This window comes from Prionailurus bengalensis, chromosome A1 (genome assembly GCF_016509475.1).
Source record: "Prionailurus bengalensis isolate Pbe53 chromosome A1, Fcat_Pben_1.1_paternal_pri, whole genome shotgun sequence".
NCBI classification, from domain to species: domain Eukaryota; kingdom Metazoa; phylum Chordata; class Mammalia; order Carnivora; family Felidae; genus Prionailurus; species Prionailurus bengalensis.
In genome coordinates this window covers 169,645,868-169,669,237 of record NC_057343.1, presented here as the reverse complement: position 1 = coordinate 169,669,237, position 23,370 = coordinate 169,645,868, and positions in this window count along the sequence as shown.

The following is a 23,370-nucleotide window of genomic DNA, read 5'->3' as shown; positions in this document are numbered from 1 at the left end:
TGGCCTGCCAAGTGTCAAAAGAGAGATCAGTCACGAGTCTTATAGGTCTCCCTTTATATGTGAGGGCACGTTTACCCCTTGCTGCTTTCAGAATTTTCTCTTTATCCTTGTATTTTGCCAGTTCCACTATGATATGTCATGCAGAAGATCGATTCAAGTTACGTCTGAAGGGAGTTCTCTGTGCCTCTTGGATTTCAATGCCTTTTTCCTTCCCCAGTTCAGGGAAGTTCTCAGCTATAATTTCTTCAAGTACCCCTTCAGCACCTTTCCCTCTCTCTTCCTCCTCTGGGATACCAATTATGCGTATATTATTTCTTTTTAGTGTATCACTTAGTTCTCTAATTTTCCCCTCATACTCCTGGATTTTTTTATCTCTCTTTCTCTCAGCTTCCTCTTTTTCCATAACTTTATCTTCTAGTTCACCTATATTCTCCTCTGCCTCCTCAATCCGAGCTGTCGTCGTGTCCATTTTGTTTTGCATTTCGTTTAAAGCGCTTTTCAGCTCCTCGTGACTGTTCCTTAGTCCCTTGATCTCTGTAGCAAGTGATTCTCTGCTGTCCTCTATACTGTTTTCAAGCCCAGCGATTAATTTTATGACTATTATTCTAAATTCACTTTCTGTTATATTATTTAAATCCTTTTTGATCAGTTCATTAGCTGTTGTTATTTCCTGGAGATTCTTCTGAGGGGAATTCTTCCGTTTGGTCATTTTGGATAGTCCCTGGCGTGGTGAGGACCTGCAGGGCACTTCCCCTGTGCTGTGGTGTATAACTGGAGATGGTGGGCGGGGCCGCAGTGAGTCCCGATGTCTGCCCCCAGCCCACCGCTGGGGCCACAGTCAGACTGGTGTGTGCCTTCTCTTCCCCTCTCCTAGGGGCGGGATTCACTGCGGGGTGGTGTGGCCTATCTGGGCTACTTGCACACTGCCAGGCTTGTGGTGCTGGGGATCTGGTGTATTAGCTCGGGTGGGTAGGCAAGGTGCACGGGGGCAGGAGGGGCAGGCTTAGCTCGCTTCTCCTTAGGTGATCCACTTCAGGAGGGGCCCTGTAGCAGCGGGAGGGAGTCAGATCCTCTGCCAGAGGTTTGGCTCCGCAGAAGCACAGAGTTGGGTGTTTGCGCGGAGCGAGCAAGTTCCCTGGCAGGAACTGGTTCCCTTTGGGATTTTGGCTGGGGGATGGGCGGGGGAGATGGCGCTGGCGAGCGCCTTTGTTCCCCACCAAACTGAGCTCTGTCTCCGGGGGCTCAGCAGCTCTCCCTCCCTTTGTCCTCCAGCCTTCCCGCTTTCCGAGCAGAGCTGTTAATTTATGACCTCCCAGACGCTAAGTCGCGCTTGTTGTGGGAACACAGTCCGTCAGGCCCCTCTGCTTTTGCAAGCCAGACTCGGGGGCTCTGCTTGGCAGGCGAGCTGCCCCTCCACCCCGTCTCCCTCCCGCCAGTCCGTGGAGTGCGCACCGCCTCGCCGCCCTTCCTACCCTCTTCCGTGGGCCTCTCGTCTGCGATTGGCTCCAGCGACTCCGTTCTGCTAATCCTCTGGCGGTTTTCTGGGTTATTTAGGCAGGTGTAGGTGGAATCTAAGTGATCAGCAGGACGCGCAGTGAGCCCAGCGTCCTCCTACGCCGCCATCTTCCTCCTATCTCTAGTATTTTTTAAATGTTTATTTATTTTTGAGGTGGGGGGAAGAGCAGAGAGAGAGGGAGACAGAGGATCTGAAGCAGTCTCTGTGCTAATCAGGGCTCAAACTCATGAACTATGAGATCATGACCTGAGCTGAAGTTGGACGCTTAACTGCCTGAGCCACCCAGGCATTCCAGTTTCTAGAATTTTTAAAAATAAATTTAGTTCTATTAGAACCTTAATCCTGTTTTCAAATTTGCTTTACCTTTTGTTATGTAAGCCTATTTTTCCAACATTTTAATCCAAAGATTTCAAACATACACAAATGGTGAAAGAGTAGAGTGATAATAATCATACACACACTACTCAAATTCGGTAATTATATACCATCCAAATACAATGATTGTTAACATTTTACTACCTTTGTTTTTATCTATGTCTACATATGTATAAATGTATATTTTGCTAAGCCATTTGAAAATCAATTGCAGATACCATGTTACTTCACCCCTAAATTCTTTCATGGATACAATGTGATCAGTTTATCCTCATTTGCCATTGATTTTCCTAGGTTTTTTAAATGTTTTATTTATTTTTTGAGAGGAAGGAGGAGGACAGAGGATCCCAAGTGGGTTCCATGCTGACAGGCTGATAGCATCAAGTCCATGTGGGGCTCGAACTCACAAAACATGAGATCATGACCTGAGCCAAAGTCCGATGCCCAACCAACTGAGCCAGCCAGGTACCCAATTGTCCTAGTTTTTAAACTGAATGCCCTGTGTCTTGAGAACCCCGCTCAGGACAGTCGATCATCCTCAGTAACTCATAGTGATGACATTCTCCTACATAATCATAAAACCATTATCAAACCCAAGAAAATTGACAGAAATTCTATATCATCTTCATTCCACTCTACATTCGAATTTACCCACTTGTCTTTATAATATATATATGTTTGTGCGTTTGCGTATGTGCATGTGTGTGTATATTAAGCTCTCTATCCTTTGCTTCTCTGACATTAACTTTTTAAGAAATAAATGATTTGTCTTCTAGAATAATGCCTTATTACATTTTTGGATTTTCCTGATTGTTCTTGATGTCATTTAGTTTATTCTCTGTCAACATTATATTCTGCATACAGGCAGTAAGGATTAAACTTTGATTGGGTTGAGGTTAAATGTTTGGTGTGATTACTCTATATGTTATACTATATACCTCAGAATGAATCACATCAGGAGGCACAAAATGTCACGGTTCCCCGCTATCAGTAATATTAGGTTTGAAATCTCAGGTAAGGTGATGATCACCAGATATCTCCATTGGAAATGCATGTTATCTCCTTTACAATTAACAAATAATCCATGGAATAATATTTTAGGACCCTTAATATATTCTGCTCCTCACAACTTTTCATCTCATGATTTTAGCATTCATTGATGATTTTTACTGGTAATATTATTTCAAATGGGGCCACAAAATCGTGATTTTTCTATTTCACTTATTCCATATTTATTAGCTGATGATGTTCTGTAATAAAGAACTTTCTCTAAACTGGGGATAAACAATAGTTTCTCTTAAAAAGATCTAGTAAGTCTTTGCTTTTTTCTCTTTCATTCCCAATTTTCAGAATAACGAATGGTGCTATTGACCCTCCAAAGGTAGCAAATAGGATCTTTCCCCTTCATCCCCAATCAATGAGGGGTAATAGGTTTTCTGTTGTTGTTGTTAATATAACAGATTTTATAATTTTGTTTTATATATAATACAACAGATTTTTTTTTTATTTTAGAGAGAGAAAGACAGAGTGGGGAAGAAGGGCAGAAGGAGAAAGAGAGAGAATCTTAAGCAGGCTCCACACTCAGTGCAGAGCCCAACATGGTGTTTGATCCCATGATGCTGTGCAAAAAATCTCTTTAATTTCAATAAACATATATATGGATCATTTTTTTATTTTTATAGGTTTTTTAATTTTTATTTTTTAATTTTTTTTATTTTTAGAGACAGTGCAAGCAGGAATAAAGGGGGAGAGAGAGAATCTCAAGCAGGCTCCACACTCAGTGGAAGAGCCCAGGACAGGCCTTGATCCCATGACCTGGGATCATGACCTGAGCCAAAGTTAAGAGCTGGATGCTGAACCAACTGAGCCACCTAGGTGCCCCTATATGGATCATTTTAAATGACTACATAGTGTTTCATTGTGCAACTAAAACAAAATCTGACCAGCCTTCTATGATTACAATTTTAAAGGCACTATTATCCTCTCCACTTGCCTATTTTTTTTCATTTTCTTTTATTGAATATCCAAACAGATTTTTGATTAGACAAAACTTGAAAATTTTCTTTAGAGAAAACGGAAACCCAAAAAGGCAAAAGACATACAATTAAATTATTAAAATTAACATTTTTACATTTACTTTTCCATGGAAGCTCTAATAAGTTTGAACATGGACCGGAATTCTATCAAAGAGAAGTGATATCACAACATTGATATCAAACAGCCTGTGTCCTGACTGGTATTTTAAAAAAAGATGGAGCCAAACAGCAGCTCTCTAAGTATCCTAGCTTTGGCAGAAGAGTGTGTTTCTAGAAGCCAGATTTTAAAACTTGGATACTAATTATCCATAATGAAGATCCTTCTTTTGTAGGTCATATGTTTCAGAAGTGCTTTACTAAAATGTCTTCAACCCTAAAATTAATTTTGTCTTTAACTTTCTTTTCAGTTAACCTTAATCTGGTTATGGGAAATTGGACTCAGGTAAGTATGGGTGGCATAGAATTGTTTATTTTTCTTTTTTAGCTCACTTATCTCATTATTAAGCTTTTAAGTATAATGGATACTAACAGCTCAGTGTTTGGCCAAATTGCTTATTCCAGATGAACTGGATATTCAGGGTTATTTTTATTTAGGAGGAAAAATGGCAGAGGAAAGCATGTGGTCAAAAAGAATGACAGAATGATGAGCCTAATGAAAGGGTTGGCTGGATGTTCTCCAGTATCTCTTTAAAATGAGATTTCTTGACCCAGTTATCTAAGAGAAAATTTAGAACTCCCCCCCCCCAAATACTCACTTACAAAATTGACTTGGATATTCCATCTGTAGCATTAATATTTTGAAACAAATTCATTCCCTTAGTCATCCCCAATGAATTGTGTTTAACCTTAGAGCAGGGAATTAATTCTGTGTTATAGTAAATGTATTTTGAAATTTCTAAGTGTGTGGAAGTAAAGCTCTGTTCAAGAGTATGCCAGTTACTTAAAATATTATGAAAGGGTGATTCTGATTTTTCTTCTGATGTTCTTCCACCCTGATTTTGTATATTGGTCTTTTTCATTCGTGGTCAACTCTTTGACCCACCAATGAGCCAACTTAGGATCCTAGACTTTTCTGGAAAGATTTACTAGTGGTTCTTTTTTTTTTTCTTTCTTCCTTTTTCTTTCTTTTCTTTCTTTCTTTCTTTCTTTCTTTCTTTCTTTCTTTCTTTCTTTCTTTCTTTCTCTTTCTTCTTTCTTTTCTTTTCTTTTCTTTTCTTTCTTTCAGTACATAAAGATTTGCAGTGGGAAGTTCTTTCTTCCCCCATGTTGAGGCAGCATGTTGAGGTTGCTAAGTGACTGGGCAAGGAAATTACATTCATATTCATCATATGCCTGCACTTCTCTGCCTACATGAATTGAAACTATTGGTATCACGACGAGGTTTATTGTCGGCATCTTCGCCATCTGCATGCTTTTCACACTCTTGCTGATTGCTTTTCTCAGCTTCACATTTCAGCCTTCATTTCACATTGGCAATGCAAAGATATGAGTCACTGTGGCTTAACAGTTTGAATAATGGCCCCTCAAATAGGATCTCTGGACACTCTGCTTAAGCAGGGGCTTTCCTTGCCACAATGGACATAAAGCCTATGCCCTCTGCAAAGTGAAGAGAACAGTTTGAAAAAGAGAGTTTAGATTTAGTATCTCGGTTGTCCTCTTTGAACTGGGGTTGACTTCATAAGAAGAATGTTCTTGGCCTGGTGGTCTGTGAGTCAGGGCAGCTTTGCTGTCATTTTGAAAAATTCAATTGAGTTTAATACCAAGTGTTTAATTCAACACATTGACTGACTTCTCAATCATCGTGTCCTAGGCACGATGTGGGCATAGACATGAGTCTCTGACATATGTTCATTCAGCTGACCAGGTGAACTCTTGCCTAAGTTAGAGACTTTTCTAGCTGTCCTTTTTCTCATTCATGGCTGTCTTGGGGACAGTGAGATGGCCTATAGGAGCTGTTGGGAAGTCCTGGGGGACAAATAAAAAGGATGTATAAGTCAGACTATAGATAATTAACTTGGCTCTCTTTTCAAAATGTTTTCCACTATTTCTGGAGCAGGGGAGAAATTATCCAAGTTCTTTCATCTGAAAGCTCTAGTGCTCCACATTTATGGTATTCATGGGAGTCCAGACTGTTCCTGAAGTTACACTACATCACTACATACACTACATACACTACATCAATGTCACTTGCAGTTAAACAATTTTACACATAACTAGTCCTTTCTTCCTCAGATCCTGTCATTTTGCATGCAGATAATTTCTATGGGAAACATGTGCCATATTCAAAATCAGCTTTCAGCCTTCATGAGTCCTATATGTACATTTCTGACGAGCAAGTGTCACTTCTCCAGAATTTGCAAATATCACAAAGGCATAACGTTTTCTTCCAAAATGCACCTTTTGAGCATACTTTGGCACATATTCTGAAAAAAGATTTGAAATATGCTCTTTACTCAACTGACATTGGGAGGAAGTTGTCCAAAAAATACATTATTCTCTATTTCTTTTTTGTATAATGTACAAGTCAGAGCCTCACTGGGGCATCTTTCTTTCCATTTTGATTGATCCATCTAATCTGCAATTTGGCTTAGTGGTTACTGAATCAGCCCAGCAATCATTGCCCGGCATCATATACTCTTTTCATAAAAGCTAGTGTCAAAAATGCACTTGTTTTTGTTTGTACCCAAATGTATAGAATGGAATCATTATATTTTACATCTGAAACTAATATAACACTGTGTTTTAATTATACTTGAACAAAAAAAGAAAAATCACATATAACTCTGTTCTTTTTATGATACTATTTTAAAGGGCACTTTAAAAATTTGGGGGTATATATTCTACAACTTACAGATTTCATTTGATTTCTAAGTTTTATAGAAATCTCTATTCTCTGACTTAATGATACCAAGCCCATTCTTTTTAACATGCTTTACCTAATCAGGAAACATGCCCCATGTTTTCACCTAACCAAAGGAGAATCACTTCTTTAAGTGACTATGCCACTCATGACTGAGCAAAGCAACTTTTTCAGCACTATTTTAAAATTAACAAACAACTTCTTAAAGGAATATTCATGGTTCAAGCAAAGACAATGGAAATGAAAATGTGAGAAATGTGCCTCCACTATCTTGACACCCAAACAAATAAAACTTTGAGTTCCTTTCCAGTTTTTATTCATACACATTGGCAAATTTGTCATAGTTGCCAAGTGTAAACAAAATCTTATGCTCTGTTTTTCATGTAATGTTTCATAATAGTTTTCCTTCATGTTGAATGGTCTTCAAAAACTTAAATCATAATGACTACACAGTATCCCCAACAATTCACTTTGAAAAATGCATAGAAAAGCCAATACAAAAGCCCACATCATTTCTCCCAATCATGCCTAAATACACATGAGAAATCTGAAAGGAAGTGGTTATCAAAAAAAAAAATACACTTTTTTCCCTAGTGACAATTTCCCTAGTCACAGTTCTCCCTAGTATCAGGGAAGTTCTTCTCCCTGCTCATCTGTGGCTGTTTCAAAATATATCTACAAAATCTTTGACACTCCTCCTTTCAGAAGATGGAATCTAATTCTCCTCTCCTTGATTATAGGCAGGACTCACTTCTAACAACATGTGGTAGAAATAATGCTCTGTGACTTCTGCTTGGTCTTTCAGGATGCTTGCCGTTGAAAACCAGACACCACCATGTTGTAAGGAAACCCAAACTATATAGAGAGGCCACACATGGGCCTATGGGCCTACAACCTCAGCTAGGTCTTCAGCCAATAGCCAGGATCACCCACTAAACATGTGAATAAATAACCTTCAGAAGACTCTAGCTGGTGAGTTTCAAACCTTGCACCTGAAGCTCTGAAGAATGTGGAGCAGAGACAGGTCATCTACACTCACAGAAACCATGAGAGATAATAAATGATTATTATTGTTCTAGTGCAAGCCTCTTCAGTGAGCCTGAAACAGAAAAACACTTAACTTCCCCCTGGTAGATGTGCTCAGACTTTCAGAAACTTTGTGTTGACCTCTCTTTCAGGAGTCAGGACAAGAAAAAAAAAAAAAAACGCACTATTTGGCTTTTTGTTTCTTAGCAAATCATCATTTTGTTCAGTTGATTGTTCATAACTCTTTTGGTTACAAGTTTCAGAAAATTCAACCCCAAAGTAGTTTACACAAACAAAGGAAATTATTGTTTCTTGTGTCTGAAAGGTCCAATGCAGATCTGGCTTTAGAAACAGCTATATGAAGAAAATGAAACGGGATAAGAGTGCACTTAACATGGTGAGCACTGAGTAATATGTAGAACTGTTGAATCACTACCTTGTACACATGAAACTAATATAACACTGTATGTTAGCTATTCTGTAATTAAAAAAGAAAGAGAAGTAATGCCATTGGAACCTAGTGTGTCTCCAACGTTTTGTGGCTCTGCTCTTGTCCCTATTTCTTCATTCTTAGCTTCTAGATGGTGACAAGATGGCAAAAATAATTACAGGCCAACCATCTTCCAGGTGCAAGTATTAACAGAAAAAAAAAATGTACCTCCCTGTCAGCAGACCCAGCACAAAGTCTGATTACATTTCAGCAGCTCTGATTGTGTGTGTGTGTGTGTGTGTGTGTGTGTGTGTCCACCTCTGAACCCGTTACTATAAATTTGGGAATGTGCAGTGCTAACCAAGTCACCTGAACTTCTGTGGGGCACACGAAATGGAAATTGAGAAGATGATTCTGAGAAGAAATCAGGATGTAGTAACCAGAGAAGGACAGAGAGGTAGGTAGAAATAATTGCACAGTAAAGTTAAATAAAATGAACATAACAAATAGGGCAATGAATAAACTGAAATTTTCTAAGACATACTAGCAAAACACCTTCTTTCCTCCTGCCTCCTTTAACCCAATGAACAAGTACAGAGAGTGTACTGTCCACTGAGGTGGTTTAGAATGCCATTTCTAAAGACTACATTTTCCATCAAGTTTTTAAAGCTGTTTACAAAAAGTGTTATTAACTACTTCTGATTTTAAATCCATTAAGCACTTATGAATATCTAAAAAGACTACATTTTTCACACAAAAGCTTATTTACCCACTAGGTATACAGCACTGTTAAAGAAAACTGCATGCATTTAACAATGGTTATAATCTGATGTATCTTCTAAATATAACCATTTTGGCCTTGTAACATTCCCTCCTCACTTCCCTATCTTTTCCACCAATCCAGTAGACAAGAACAGGCATGTGTAATGCTTAGAGGTGATGCAACAAATTTATATCCAAAAGCCATTTACAAAAGACAAGCTTTTCTCTGAATTTCAAGACAAAAGGTACAAAATGTGCTAATTTTACTACTTTGTCATATACTGGTAAGCTCTTTAACATCTAGAGACTAGACATTGCAATATCAGGATTTGTTTGTTCATTAGTTAAACTATATACAGCCAAAAAAATGCACATAACATACAGAAAAACAGTTTTGTTGGGAATGTTGATGAAAACATTAGCCTATTAACTTTTGAAATTCGTTCCTTCCCACTTCCTTCAAACCACTGAACCAGTACAAATAGTAGTACAATGCTCACACAGGTGATTTAACAATTTCATTCCCAAAAGACAATATTTCCTATGAGTTTTAGCAAAAAAAAATTTACAAAGTGCTACTTTACTACCTCCTCTACATTTAACATGCATCCAGTATTTCTACTAGATGTTTCAAATAAAGACTTCATCTGCCAACTGAATACACAGCAGTCTTGAATAAACCACACACATGTAATGACAATTATTATATGAAAATGTCTTCAAAATGTGAACATTCTGGCCTAAAATCCTTCCTTTCTCTCCCTCTTCCACTAACCCAGGGGACTGTAATGCTCAAATTTTCAGAAGACAATCTTTCCTTGGAATTTTAGCACAAATTTTTCAAAATGTGTTAGTTTACTAACTCTACTTTTGTCATAGACTGGCAACCTCTTTTAACATCTAGAAAGGCTGGATATTATAAATTACAACTCAATTGTCTATTTTATACACTATATATCCTGTAGAGTAATAAAAAATGCACAGACATAAGGAACAATGGTTAATTTTGCCCCATTATAAACACAGTGGAATAGTGGTCTCTGCATTTACTCTCCCTCCCCAGAACAGTGCACAAATACAATTTTCCTGCTTAAGGAGATATTTTCTCTATCCCCCCAAAACAATATTGCATGTGAATTTTAATAAAAATATATTGACAAAATGTGAGATTTTATAATCTCTATTTTCAACACATATCAGGCACTTCAGAACATCTAGAAAGATAAGATATTTAATAAAGCACTCTGCACCATCAACTATATATACAGTAGTGAGGAACATGCACACACAAAACAATGATTATAATATGAAAATGTCTTCCAAATATGACCAGTCTGGCAAAGAATCTGTTTCTTTTCTTTTCTTTTTTCTTTTTTTTCTTTTCTTTTCTTTTCTATTCTATGTATTTGTTTGTTTGTTTGTTTAATTATTTATTTCCATATATGCAATTATTGTCAAATTGGTTTCCATACAACACCCAGTGCTCATTCCAAGAGGTGCCCTCCTCAATACCCATCACCCACCCTCCCCTCCCTCCCACCCCCATCAACCCTCACTTTGTTCTGTTTTTAAGAGTCTCTTATACTTTGGCTCTATACCACTCTAACCTCTTTTTTTTTCCTTCCCCTCCCCCATGGGTTTCTGTTAAGTTTCTCAAGATCTACATAAGAGTGAAAACATATGGTATCTGTCTTTCTCTGTATGGCTTATTTCACTTAGCATAACACTCTCCAGTTCCATCCACGTTGCTACAAAGGGCAATATTTCATTCTTTCTCATTGACACGTAGTACTCCATTGTGTATATAAACCACAATTTCTTTATCCATTTATCAGGTGATGGACATTTAGGCTCTTTCCATAATTTGGCTATTGTTGAGAGTGCTGCTATAAACATTGGGGTACAAGTGCCCCTATGCATCAGTACTCCTGTATCCCTTGGATAAATTCCTAGCAGTGCTATTGATGGGTCATAGGGTAGGTCTATTTTTAATTTTCTGAGGAACCTCCACACTGTTTTCCAGAGTGGCTGCACCAGTTTGCATTCCCACCAACAGTGCAAGAGGGTTCCCGTTTCTCCACATCTTCTCCAGCATCTATAGTCTCCTGATTTGTTCATTTTGGCCACTCTGACTGGCGTCAGGTGATATCTGAGTGTGGTTTTGATTTGTATTTCCCTGATGAGGAGCGACGTTGAGCATCTTTTCATGTGCCTGTTGGCCATGCAGATGTCTTCTTCAGAGAAGTGTCTATTCATGTTTTCTGCCCATTTCTTCACTGGGTTATTTGTTTTTCGGGTGTGGAGTTTGGTGAGCTCTTTACAGATTTTGGATACTAGCCCTTTGTCTGATATGTCATTTGCAAATATCTTTTCCCATTCCGTTGGCTGACTTTCAGTTTTGTTGATTGTTTCCTTTGCTGTGCAGAAGCTTTTTATCTTCATGAGGTCCCAATAGTTCATTTTTGCTTTTAATTCCCTTGTCTATGGGGATGTGTCAAGTAAGAAATTGCTGCAGCTGAGGTCAGAGGGGTCTTTTCCTGCTTTCTCCTCTAGGGTTTTGATGGTTTCCTGGCTCACATTCATGTCCTTTATCCATTTTGAGTTAGTTTTTGTGAATGGTGTGAGAAAGTGGTCTAGTTTCAACCTTCTGCATGTTGCTGTCCAGTTTTCCCAGAACCATTTGTTAAAGAGACTGTCTTTTTTCCATTGGATATTCTTTCCTGCTTTGTCAAAGATCAGTTGGCCATACTTTTGTGGGTCTAGTTCTGGGGTTTCTATTCTATTCCATTGGTCTATGTGTCAGTTTGTGTGCCAATACCATGCTGTGTTGATGATTGCAGCTTTGTAGTAGAGGCTAAAGTCTGGGATTGTGATGTCTCCTGCTTTGGTCTTCTTCTTCAAAATTACTTTGGCTATTCGGGGCCTTCTGTGGTTCCGTATGAATTTTAGGATTGTTGTTTAAATCCTTTTTGATCAGTTTGCAAGCTCTTGTTATTTCATGGAAATTCTTTTGAGGGGAATTCTTCCGTTTCGTCATTTTGGATAGTCCCTGGGGTGGTGCGGAACTCCATGGCACTTCCCCTTGCTGTCTTGAATACCTTGAGTTAGTGGGTGGGGCCGCAGTCAGACCTGATGTCTGCCCCCAGCCCACTGCTGGGGCCACAGTCAGACTGGTGTGTACCTTCTCTTCCCCTCTCCTAGGGGCGGGATTCACTGTGGGGTGGCGTGGCCGTCTGGGCTACTTGCACACTGCCAGGCTTGTGGTGCTGGGGATCTGGTGCACTAGCTGGGGTTGATAGGCAAGGTGCACAGGGGCGGGAGGGGCAGGCTCAGCTCGCTTATCCTTTGGTGACCTGCTTCAGGAGGAGTCCTTGGCACCAGGAGAGAGTCAGACCCGCCGATGGAGGGATGGATCCGCAGAAGCACAGCGTTGGGTGTTTGCGCGGTGCAAGCAAGTTCCCTGGCAGGGACTGGTTCCCTTTGGGATTTTGGCCGAGAGATGGGCGAGGGAGATGGTGCTTGCGAGTGCCTTTGTTCCCCGCCAAGCTGAGCTCTGTCATCCAGGGCTCATCAACTCTCCCTCCTGTTGTCCTCCAGCCTTCCTGCTCTCTGAGCAGAGCTGTTAACTTATAACCTTCCAGATGTTAAGTCCCGCTTGCTGTCCGAACACACTCCGTCTGGCCCCTCTGCTTTTGCAAGCCAGACTCAGGGTCTCTGCTTGGCCAGCGGGCTGCCCCTCCGTCCCTGCTCCCTCCCGCCAGTCCGTGTGTAGCGCGCACCACCTCTCCGCCCTTCCTACCCTCTTCTGTGGGCCTCTCATCTGCGCTTGGCTCCGGAGACTCCATTCTACTAGTCTTCTGGCAGTTTTCTGGGTTATTTAGGCATTTGTAGGTGGAATCTAAGTGATCGGCAGGATGCGGTGAGCCCAGCATCCTCCTACGCCACCATCTTCCCAACCAAATTCGTTTCTTTTCGTTTTATACAACATAAACAGCTAACTCTCCTCTGTCACTCTTTCCTTGATATTTCTAGTATTATCATACAACCTGCTTATGGCCAACATCATCAATTATCAGTGATGTTGAGACTAACTGTCTGATTCTGTGCTTACTTCCCCTTCCCAATTCTTGGCCGTTATTTGCTGTGATAGTGTTAACCTAGTGGCCCTTCTGCAAGGCTTCACTTTTTTGGTCCCAGACTAAATCCCAACTTTGGATATAACATCCCAGTAGAAACTTTACAGACTTTAAATTTCACTAAGTCTTAGCCAACATGCTTGTATAGTTTGCTTTTTTACAAGTTGAGGCTGAATTCCAGCGTAAATATAGAATTGGTTAGTCTTTTTGAAGGCCACCCTAATTGGATTTGATTTGAAGATTCATATTATAAAACTCACTCAACCAGACCTTTCAGTCTCTGATCCATAGAAGGATGAGAGGAAGTCAGAAGTGTAAATTCAATGACACTTTTTATTTTAACAGCAAGAAAATTGAAAAGCAATCTGAGAATTGGAAATCTATTTTCTTCATCACATGTAAACTTTTAAGAATCTGCTGTACATGACTAAATTTTTATTTGCAACATTATATAATTCAATTCACTAGAGTATTTAAAATAGAAAAGTGGTCTAATATTAATTTTCAATCATTTATAATGAAAAAAATTCTATATTATAACTTTGTGAGTCAAAACAAACAAATCTTTTATTTTCTTTAAAGGCTTTTCTGTGTTCTGTAATTACACTAAACAAATTTTCTACCCCTTTCCCCATTTTGAGAATTGTTTACTAACTAGCTAAGGAATTTATTATGTATAAACATAAGTGACATGATATTTTACAAATATCAACCTACCTCTGAAATGCAAATATATTTTGCTCAGTACAGTGATACAAATATGACTATAGATCCAAGAGTAAAAAGAGGCTTACACTTATATATGTAATTCTTTGGAAATTGCATAAAATGCAATCACAGAAATGTGTTTATAATATTTACTTTTCTTTGTAGTTACATTTTAAAAATACATATTTTCCCAAAAAGTTTTCTGTACAAAGTTGACCATTTTAATTATTAAATCTCTGCTTTCAGAAGACTGTTCCTTCATCAGCTATGTGCAGAAACCAAAAGAACCCTGAATTAGATAAATGGAGGCTATGGAGCTAACAAGAAGAAAAGCATATTTACACTCCGATCAATAATTACCTGATGCTATTTATGCCTCATGAAACTAGAGAAAGGGTTCAGCTCTAGAAACAGTGACCTCTTTCACTTATCAGTTAGCAAAACCAGAGAAGGATCCTAAATTGAATGTAATTCTGTATATTAAGGATGATTGGGCCAACCCAGCAGTCCAGTCTCTGGATGAACATATGTCCCTTTAGTCACATAGGTGTTTGCTTCTGGATTGCTACACGAAAAGGAAAGAAATTTCTATAATTTAAGCCACTGTATTTTGGGATCTCTTTGTTACCACAGCTTAACCTATGTCTTAACTGATGGAACAACCCAGAAAACCTCACCTACTGTGAGAACCAGCATAATCATCATCATTATCTTTGTCCTCATGATATAATACTTGCTATCACCTGATGTATCTACTAATACACTGCTCATGTCAAGATGATTTTATTTAAAAAATCAACATTAACAGCATACACTGTAATGCATGCAATACAATACACGGTGCAGGTTACAATGGTAAATGTGCACCCTGAGCAGCATTTTTGTGTTGAGTAATGTGCATGTGCAGATTTCACATCTCTTCACTAAAGACTGGAGTGTCGGAGAGGAGGTGACGTGCCCCCGGATCCTTTGAAAAAGGCCAGAATGTGATTGGGAAATGAAAATGGAGAGATGTGGCTAAAGTGTGGAACCACAAGTTCTATCTCTCTTAGAAACACATTTGCTGCTAAGTAATTGGTACTAAATATATCTTTAGACTAAAACGGACAGTTTCAGTAAAACTTGCAGGCAAACATACCACCCACAGAGGGCAAAAAGGCAGAGGAATAACATGCATCATCCAATTTGTGCCTGTAGGTAAAATCCATCACTTGTTCAGACTGCTGTGGATCAGGCCTCTTCTCTGCCACTCCTCACACTCCGGGCAGCTGCAGGCTGACAGGAGCTCCTGGCAGTGAAGTTGTCTTTAAATTTCTCTGCTATTACAATTCCATTTCCAAGGATTTTTAGTGCAGCAATGGAATATATTAGTATACTTGTATTATTCACTAGTCCTGCTTAGCTACACACAAAAGAGTTTACACTAGATTCAGAGCAATGTCTCCGGGTCTTAGAAGTTTCATAGATGCATGTATTCCTTTGTACAGTTTGGAAAAGAGGCCAATGTGAGAATTTCTCCTTGGAAGAGAAAACAGCCTCGAGCATCTGAGACCTTCCTGCCACAATTTTACCCTCTCCTGAGAAGCTCCAAATCTCCTCTCCAAATGTATATGTATGTATATGTATAGAGGATTTTGCCTTTCATGCCTGAATACACGGGGCATGTACTGCTGGAAATCCCTGAAAAAAAAAACCAGACTTAATTAATATAGGAATGTGCCTGAAAACACTCATATAGGGACAAATCAAATGACTCTAACTTTCTAAAACAGCAAACTGAATGCCTCCTGCACACAGATGTTGAAAATAGAACTTATTCATTTTAAATGCTCACATTTACAATTCACATTAGTGAAATTATCATATGCCATCAAGGTCACTGAAATTAGCATTACGGTGACCTCTCTATTGTGTCTCATCAATCATTCAATATATTAAGTCACTCTTGAGAGCCAGGCCCTGTGACAGGTCCAGGTTGCCGTGTGAGGAATGCCTTCCCATTCATACCATAAAACCAACTCTTACTGCATGGTAGGAGTTGGCTGGACCTAAAGAATAATGACAATTCATCCTTGCTTTTACAAAATCTATTGGATAGCTGAGGAGCAAGATATAAACATGGCAAGTGTAACACTTTTTCAGAGATTTCAAAGCCCAAATTAATTAACTGCTATATAGAATGAGTGGTGTAAAAAATTAGTCAAATTCCCAAACCTGAACAACCTCTAAAGGCATTGCCAGCCCCTCCGCCAAAGGAGAATGCTTGGGTGAAGCGAAGTTCTAACCCTCGTGCTCGATCTCAGAGCTCAGACACAGAGCGGCAGTCCCCTACAAGTGGTGGGGGGAAAGTAGTTCCGGCTCAACCATCTGAGGAAGGACCAGCAAGGAAAGATGAAAGCAAAGTAGATGGGGTGAGTGTCCCAAAAGGCAAAGTGGGCACTCCAGCCATGGTCCAGGACACAGAGGAAACAAAGACCACTGGAAGGGGTCAGATAGGAAAGATGGCAAAAAGCATCAAGACTCCCGATCTGCACCTAAGCCAAAGAAACCTGAAGAAAGTCCAGCTTCCAAGTTCAGTTCTGCAAGCAAGTATGCTGCTCTTTCCATTGATGGCGAAGATGAGAACGAGGGAGAAGATTACACCGAATAGACCTCTGCATCCTGTGCTTCCTCCTAGTCTCTCCACCCTGGAACATTCGAGAGCAAATCAAACCTCTGTCCAGACAAGACAATAAAACTCACCATCTCCTGGAGACCTTTCTTAACTTTTTTTTAAAAGAACAAAAAACAAAATGAAATGAAATTCTTTTGCATGCTGCTGCAGCCTTTAAAGTATTGAACTAACTGGAGAATCGCCAGTGTAGCCAGAGAGAAAGAGATAGACAGCTTTTAATGGAAAAGTTGTGCATTTTTACGACACATGCAGTTGCCTGTGTGATTAGTGCCTGCAGGCTTCCATTTAGCAAAATGGCAATGACAGTGATGCAGTGTCTGGATCTGGTTGGGCAGTAGGACAGGGTTAAAGAAGAGTGAGATTTCTACCTTTTCGTTCTTAATATCCTATTGTGGCACATATGAATTCTCAAACATTACCTGAATAAGTTTTCCATCCTTGGGGAAAAAAAATTAGTCAAATTCTTAACAAAGCACCCAGCTGGTGGCCAAGAAGGACTTTCCAGTTATTGTCTCACCTAATCTTCTCCACAACCTCTTAAGTATTATCCCCATTGTGGAAAACAGAGTAATTTGATCAAATTCATGCGATGAGTGAGGGGTCTGGGACTGGAATCAGACCTGTCTCCATCAATGACTTGAATTCAGAGGACCAATTAGACTCTCAGGGAGAAGTGACATGACCTATGCCAAGTCTTAGAGGAAGGCATATTTGGCCAAAAGAAGAACAAGGGCTTTCAGAGTTAGCATCTGAGGTAATTGGGAGCCTCAGGCTTGCCTTCCTACCCAGGAGATGCCTCAAATCCCAGGAGTGGTTACTTCTTCCTTTTGTTAGAGCATACAGTGCGCTAAGCAGTTGTCTGTACTATACTCATTTCCCACGTTTATATTTGCTTTCTTTTTCACTGGTGGTCTGAATGTATGAGTTAGTTTTGGGGACAGAAAAAGCCGCATTCTATCATTCAAATTAAACGCCTTCAGGTTTTTTTTTTTTTTTTTTCTGTAGAAGGGCATCTGGATATTAGCATTTCCAATTGTGCCTAGGAGTCAAGAAGCAGATAAACACATTGAAAAGTTGACTTTTCATTATGTCCTTGAGCAGATCATTGCCATGAAAACTTTAGTCCAATTACGGTTTATGCTGCAGACCTAAGGTTCCAATAAAGCTACTAAATTTGTAAAGAAGATTCTGTTTTAAACCTGCTGGAAATTTCAAGCTGGTATCTCCTAGGGTTTCCGAGATACAGTTGTCTCCAAATTGGCCCTTTGTGTTGTGCCCTAGGGCAGCACAGCAGTGTTGCAATTGTGTCTAATTAACCTCCTGCTAAACACAAAATGTCAGAAAGGCAAATCACCAAGCTACAGCAAGATGCTGGGCTGTTGTTATTTTCAACAAGGGGAGAACTAGCTGTTTTAGGTTTGAGGCAACTACTCAGAAATTTGGCAGGATATTAGCACTTAGTATTAGGGTATTTGCATGTCAAAGATGAGATTTGAATAGGCCTTAACTTTGAGGAGGTTACGTTTTAAAACAAGTAGCTAAGAAAGACAAAGATTATTATAGATGAATATTAATTTAGAGGATATTTTGTAACTAAGTTTGGTTGCATTCAAAATTCTGTTCTCTGCATAACTCAAGGTGACTATCATATATCGCAACTGAAATTTTTCTTTCTTTTTAAAAATTTTAATTTTTATTTACTTTTTGAGAGAAAAAGAGAGACAGAGACAGAGTACGAGTGGAGGAGGGGCAGGGAGAGAAGGAGACACAGAATCTGAAGCAGGCTCCAGGCTCTGATGCAGGACTTGAACCCACGGACCGTGAGATCATGACCTGAGCCCAAGTCAGATGCTTAACTGAGTGAGTCACCCAGGTGCCCTTGGAACTTTTTCTTTATTTAGTAATGTAGGTAAACAGGTGGGGAAAGCAAAAGACTTGCATTGCAATTCAGCTGCTGTAGGCTAAACTCTGCTTCGGCAACAGCTCCAAAACCACTGTAGTCTTAAATACCAAAGTTTTTTCTTTTTTTCTTTTCTTTTCTTTTTTTTTGGGGGGGGGGTAATCTCTACACCCAACATAGGGCTCAAACTTACAACCTGGAAATCAAGAGTTGCATGCTCCACCAACTTAACCAGCCAGGCACTCCTCCCCCAAAGTTTTATTTTTCAACAGCACTCCATGTTCACTTGCTCAGCTGGGACCCAGTTTGCAGGAGGTTATATCTCTGTACTACCACAATTGCCAACTTGTTTTCTATTGTTGTATATCAAATTACTACAAATTTAGCAGTTTAAAACAGTACACACAAGAGTCTTGTAGGTTCTTTGGGTCAAAAATTCAGACATGGCTTAACTGGGTTATTGGCTTCTCGGTCTCTCACAGGACTGTAATTAAAACATTAGCCAAGGCTAGGACTCTCATCTGAAAGCTTGAATGGGGACAGATTCACTTCCTCACTCATGTGGTTTTTGGGAGGATTTAGTACCTTGCACGTGGTTGGAATGGGGGCCTCAGTTCCTTGTCATGTCAGCCTCACCACAGAGCAACTCAAAACATAGCAGCTTGTTTCACTAAAGCCAGGAAGGAAGCGAATGTGCTAGCAAGACAAATCTACAATCTAATAAATATAATAATGGAAATGACTTCCCAACACCTTTGCTATATTCTATTTGTTAGTATCAAGTTACCAGAACAGCCTATACTCAAGAGGAGAGGACTGCACAAGGACACGAACCACCGTAGGATGTGAGGATCAGTGGGGGTCATCTTGGAGTCTGTCCACCACACAGTAAGACAAAAAACACAAAAACAAAAACAAAAACAAAAACTAGTTAACATAAGGGGCCATGCACTGGCTCTTAAAGATACATCACCTCCACTACTTTCATCAGCCATATCAAGTCAAATGGCCATATCTGCTTTGGGAGAGGAGGCATGCAATCCCACTACATGCTTAGAAAGAGGAGAAACAAAACATTTGCCAATAGCCCCAATGACAACCACATTTTGTCTATGCAATAAAATCACTTTGGTCTCTGTAGGCCAATTCACCAATTACAAAAAGATCAGTGCATAAAATACCAAATTTAAAAAAATAATAAAACAAGAAAATTATACCATCACACCATTGTCTTAACTTGGGTTCTAAAAGCAGACTCCGAGATAAGAAAAAGTATAAGTAGTTTATTTTAGAAGTGATGGTGTGAGGACGTGAGAGAGGCAGGGAAAAAAGCTAAAAAAAGAGGGGTGTGTGTGTGTGTGTGTGTGTGTGTGTGTGTGTGTGTGTGATAACAGTGGCTACTGTGGCAAATTGGGGCTCGAACCTTCTGAAAATATTTCTAATGAAATAAAATTCTGGAGACATTTTCAGGAGGCCCGGCTTCCAGGTCCAACATATTATTCTAAGAAGCTAAGACCTCTTGAATCTTATTTTCTTCATCTGTAAAATTGAGGAAATTTGCTCCAAAACTTTTTTTTAGGTCTTGTAAAAATAATTTACTTCTGACTCATATATGTCATGTTATTTAATATGAAATCTGCTTTACTCTGGTGCCTTTGATTGTTTCTGTCACATTAGGGAGAAACTGAAGTTCCACCGTTCCATGTACTATGCTAGACACCTCTGGGGAGACATATGAGTAAGAATCCTAACATCCCTCCTCAGAAAAGCTTTTAGTCATATAGGAGAGACAGACATGTACACCTTAATTCCTCCCCCTTATCCTCTTTCTCCTTTCTCTTAATATCACCCATGTCTGTACTTGGTATTCAGAAGAAATATGTGCAGCAAAAGATGCAATAAAGTGCTATGCTATTTCTCTATTTATCTTCATTATCTCCAGAGAGAAAAGATGCCAACGTGAAAATCAATGACAGGTTAACTGTCCCTTTCTCCTCACAAAGGAAACGTCTTAGATGGTTTCTTAGAAAAATTCAGACTTGGATTCCTTTCTGATTTCCTTTAAATGAAAATTAGCATAGAGAACTGAATTACGAATAAAATGCAGCGCCACAGGCAAGTTTGGACAAACCGAAAAACCAGTTCCAGCGTTAGAGAATTTCTGCATGTTGCAGGCAATGGATGAAACAGAGGGAAAGCGACTGTGTCCTCACACCCTATGCCTCTCCTCATGAGATGCTCAGTGTTTCCCAGGGCCAGGATTCCAGATGTTGAAGTCTTGAGAGTGGCCTGCTGAGCAGAGGTTCTCAAGAGATTGGTACCTCCATCTAGGGTATGGTTGCAGATTTAGTAAGTAAAAATACAGGATGCCTAGTTAATGTGAATTTCAGAGAAACAGTTATTTTTATAGTGAGAGCATGTCCCAAATATTTCACAAGACATATTTATACTGAAAAATATTTTGTTGTTTCTCTGAAATTCAAATATAACAAGGCATCCTGGATTGAATCTGGCAACTCTACTCTAGGGAGCTTTTCCAAAATTTGTGGAGGGAAATATTTTCATCACAGTGATGAAGGAGGGAGTAGGGATGCTGGATATTGTTCATGTGCTAAACAATCTTACATAATAGAAAACTGTCTCATAGCCACATGACTTTTGAATATCCCACTGGACACTCATGAAAACAAAGTAAGTTGGGATGGTTTTAATGTATAATGAGTTTAACATGCAATGGAATATTAAAAATAAGAGTGCAACAACTATGTATATTAAGGGATAATTTTACTTTTTGTTCAGTCTGTTACTAATGGCAATCCATCATCCCAGAAAACCATATCACCCGTGACAACAGAGTTTGTGGAATTTGAGTCACCAATATATCACCTCTGAATCACTGGTGGCTGTCACCATCACAGTGCTTCTATGTGTATGTGTGTACAAGGACGTGATTCTTCATTATTCTTGCAGTATTATTGAGTGCAAGTTCTTACATGTTAAAATACCATGTCATAAATTATTTCCTTCTATTTCTCTTTTGCATTAAAATTAGGGCATTATATATTTTATTCAAAATATTTGCATAGATAGATTATGTTACCTATGAATTTCATCTCAGGACAGTAAGGGGGTTTGGGTCCGATTGGACAAATATGCACTGCTGGAGGAACCTGGGACCTAGATTTGTCTACCGTGCCACTTGGGTAGGCTCCGGCACAAAAAAGAACTTTGGAGGAAGAAGGACTCTAAAATTTTCAAAGGAAAATCAAAACAGTGTGATTATGCAAACACACTGCAACCTCTTCACCTCCTCCTTTCTCATCTAAATCCTTCCAAGAAACAGAAATTCAATCTTGATTCTGCTTTAAATTTTTTAAATGTTATTTTTTCCTCTAAGCTTTGGGACAAAAACTGCATCATTGCATGTTGGATGTATTTCTTTGCATTAAACAAAATTATGTTTTATGAATCCTAGTAGATCTAAATGGAAAAGAAATCAACCCTTGAGGCTATTCAGGGTTTATTAATACTAATACTTCCGTCAGCATAAGGAATGACAGTGTTGATTTGGCTTTTAAAAAATCTATTTCTTAGTGAACACAGTGTCTAACCAAAAAGAAGACAGACCTAGATCCTGCAGATCTCTAAACATAATTATTACAATTCACATTCTAGGCTATTAAGCAATTTGTCTGGCAATTAACTTTCTATACAGTTCCTTGAACCACTGTTATCATAATAAATAGCATTTCAATATAATCAATGTTGGGGATGCTATGAGACTGTCCTCAGGAGAAGGGAAAAAATGGATGCTGGTGACAAAGAGGAAGGACAGAGATGAGCCTGGGTGTTCTGGATATCAACTGCTGTGTAATAAAGTCCTCCTAAAATCAGTGGCTTAAAACAACATCCAATTTAATTATATCTCATAATTTGGGGGGTTAGGAATTTAAGTAAGGCTCAGTGGGGCAATTCTTCTGTTCCACGAGATATCCACTGGAGTCACTTGGGTATTTAACTGGAATTGGTCTGAACGGTTCAGGATAGCTTCCTTCACAGGCTCAATGCCTTGACAAGGAGAGCTAGAAACATGAGCTAAGCTGGACCCTTGTCCCCTCCGTGCGATCTTTTCTGGAGAGTAATTGGGTTGCTTACATGGTGGCTAAGATGCAGGAGTGTTTCCTATGAAGCAGAAGTAGCTGATCTTTTAGGGCCTTGACTCAGAAACAGTGTCATTTCTGCTGTACTCTACGGTTGCCATTAACAGACGGTGCGCAAATTCAGAGCGAAGGAAAATTGACCTCACCTCTCAATGGGAAAAGGATCAAAAAATTTGTGGCCACTTAACGTACCAGATTTGAAGAGAAAAAGAAGATAAGCTGGTTGATGGGCATACATTACACCACCACAAGATGCACAGCACCATGTCATGCAAGAAAGACATTGTAAAAAGAGACAGAGGGAAATGGCATAGCACAAAATGAACAATAAGGTCAGCAGAGGTACTGCTCACTGTGGTTCTGAAGAAGTCTGACAGCAGTTTAAATTTACAATGTTGTGAGAGATTACAGCATCACGTGACATTATATCATACTAGCTAACACAGAAAAGTACAACAGGTTCATATTTTGAAATATTGTATGATGGATATTTTATTCCTGTAAGATTACTTCTCTAAAGGCCCTCTTCAGAGTAAGGGAAGAGTACAGCAAAGATAAAAGATTTAATGTTCCTACTTGGACTTCCAAATTAAGTTCATGAAGTCCATTTCATGTAAGAATGTAAAAGAGTCGGGTAGTTTAGAGTAAGTAGAACTTGCAGTTTTAAATGAGTCTGAACTTAGTGGAATCAAACAATAGAGGCTATAAACTAGACCACAGAGTAGTACGGATAAAGATGTGATTGTTTTGTCAAGAACTGGGGACGTGTTATGCTCCTTGTACTTTT